General features: G+C 44.7%; 1 non-coding gene across 1 annotated transcript; it reads left to right on the top strand.

The window, feature by feature from the left end:
- The first annotated feature begins 1,376 nt into the window (after positions 1 to 1,376).
- Positions 1,377 to 1,451, top strand: Trnas-cga (transfer RNA serine (anticodon CGA)). The gene has a single exon. It is a non-coding gene; the product is annotated as a tRNA-Ser (tRNA).
- Positions 1,452 to 2,813: the final 1,362 nt, after the last annotated feature.

Genomic DNA, 2,813 nt, shown 5'->3' with positions numbered 1-2,813 from the left:
GCGCTGACTACGCGGAACTATGTACACAACAAATATCAATGGGTACTTCTCTTAAAATACGTTAGTTACACGACCAGTTTCCATGCTACATTGGTGTCATCTTCAGGCCTTTGTTGTTGTTGTGGTCTTCAGTCCTGAGACTGGTTTGATGCAGCTCTCAATGCTACTCTATCCTGTGCAAGCTTCTTCATCTCCCAGTACCTACTGCAGCCTACATCCTTCTGAATCTGTTTAGTGTATTCATCTCTTGGTCTCCCTCTACGATTTTTACCCTCCACACTGCCCTGCAGTACTAAACTGGTGATCCCTCGATGCCTCAGAACATGTCCTACCAAGCGATCCCTTCTTCTTGTCAACTTGTGCCACAAACTCCTCTTCTCCCCAGTTCTATTCAGTACTTCCTCATTAGTTACGTAATCCTCAGCATTCTTCTGTAGCACCACATTTCGAAAGCTCCTACTCTCTTCTTGTCTCAACTATTTATCGTCCACGTTTCACTTCCATACATGGCTACACTCCATACAAATACTTTCAATAACGACTTCCTGACACTTAAATCTGTACTCGATGCTAACAAATTTCTCTTCTTCAGAAACGCTTTCCTTGCCATTGCCAGTCTACATTTTATATCGTCTCAACTTCGACCACACAGATTGAATAACATCGGGGAGAGGCTACAACGCTGTCTCACTCCCTTGCCAACCACTGCTTCCCTTTCATGTCCCTCGACTCTTATAACTGCCATCTCCTTTCTGTACAAATTGTAAATGGCCACTATGGAAACTGAATGGCGATATGCAACCATCGGTGCCATATACGAGGATGGTTTGAAAAGTTCTCAGAACGGAATATAAAAAAAGTACTTACATCACTAAAAGGTTTTTTTTTTAATTTTTTATTTTTCAATGTAGTGTCCTTGCAGCTTAATGCACTTGGTCTAACGATGTTCCAGTGCCTTGGGCCCATCTCGAAAATGAGTTTCCTGCAAGCCTCCAAAATAGTTGTCAACTCCGGCTATCAATTCTTCGTTTAAGTATTCGACCACCAAGAAAAATTTTCAGTTTTGCTAAGAGATGGAAGTCTGACGGAGCCGTATCAGGTGAATGACGCGGGTGTGGCAACAATTCATACCTTCGGAGTGTGCGCTGATACGAAACTTCCTGGCACATTGAAACTGATCAGCGCACACTCTGCTGCAGAGTGAGAATTCTCATTCTGGAAACATCCCCCAGGCTGTGGCTAAGCCATGTCTCCACAATATCCTTTCTTCCAGGAGTGCTACTTCTGCAAGGTTCGCAGGAGAGCTTCTGTAAAGTTTGGAAGGTAGGAGACGAGGTACTGGCAGAAGTTAAGTTGTGAGGAAGGGGCGTGAGTCGTGCTTGGGTAGCTCAGTTGGTAGAGCACTTGCCCGCGAAAGGCAAAGGTCCCGAGTTCGAGTCTCGGTCCGGCATACAGTTTTAATCTGCGAGGAAGTTTCATTCATACCTTAGTTCGTGTAATTTTGCCATGGCGACGGCACATGCGTGCACCCATCTTCCAGATAATTTTTTTATTTATAATTCTTCAGTTAAAATGTGATACACGATTTCAGATGACATATGGCAAGCGTAAGCAATTTCACGCGCTTTCTATCAGCGGTCCTTCATGACCATTTTGTGGAATTATTTCTGGAGTAGAGACACATCTTGGCCGACCACTGTGCTGATCATCAAGTAAGATCTCCCGACCACACGTAAATTCATTTGTCCACTTGGCAGCACTTGAATATGAAGGAGCAGAGTCCCCCACCGTATCCTGGAAGTGGGCATGAATCTAATTTGCTTTCATACTTATCTTTTTAAAGTACTCAATCACTGCTCGAATCCGTATGTATTCCATTTTCGCCAATCATTACGCGGGAACAACACCAGAGCCACGTCACCGCCGCAACTCTCTTCCAAGAGCACTTCAAATGGTTCAAGTGGCTCTGAGCACTCTGAGGTAATCAGTCCCCTAGAACTTAGAACTACTTAAACCTAACTAACCTAAGGACATCACACACATCCATGCCCGAGGCAGGATTCGAACCTGCGACCGTAGTGGTCGCGCGGTTCCAGACTGCAGCGCCTAGAACCGCACGGCCATCCCGGCCGGCAATCATTGTCATTATCTCACTGTCTGCTGTGTCAAACCACATTCTCATTCATTCTCGCCTACTATTACTGTCTCCTCTCAGCATTGCTGCCTCCCTTTTCCTCTCTCTTACTGCCTCTGTCTCTCATTTCTGCCCACTGCTGCTGCCTCTTATCTCACTACCTATCTCTCCCTTATCTTTTTCATAGATTCTGTATCCCATTATCACTGGATCTCGAACACATCCACTTTTTCCTTCCCTTTATTCCCCTCCCTCTGCCACTCTCTCCTTCACTCTTGCCCTAGTAATGTTCTGTCACCATCAACTACCTTTCACTGTCACTGTGTTCCTTTATTTCTCCCACACTGTCACTGTCTCCTTCGCTCTTTCTATACCACCACTATAGTACAATATTTACAACTTTTCTGTCTCTTTGCCACTGTGACTGTCTGCTTCTCTCTCATCATAAAAAAACGCAAATATGTTCTCATGCCAAAAATTCTAGGAAAATTTTTGAAGATTGTGAAGACTCTTGCGGCGACCTCTTCAATTGCACTTGGACCCTCCTTCCTCAATGAAGTGTCGGCTCAAAAATGGCTCAAATGGCTTTGAGCACTATGGGACTTAACTTCTGAGGTCATCAGTCCCCTAGAACTTAGAACTACTTAGAGCTAACTAACCTAAGGACATCACACACATC

The sequence above is a fragment of the Schistocerca serialis genome, chromosome 12 (genome assembly GCF_023864345.2).
Source record: "Schistocerca serialis cubense isolate TAMUIC-IGC-003099 chromosome 12, iqSchSeri2.2, whole genome shotgun sequence".
NCBI lineage: Eukaryota > Metazoa > Arthropoda > Insecta > Orthoptera > Acrididae > Schistocerca > Schistocerca serialis.
The sequence above is the reverse complement of the archived record's forward strand: the minus strand, read 5'-3'. Positions and strand labels throughout refer to the sequence as shown.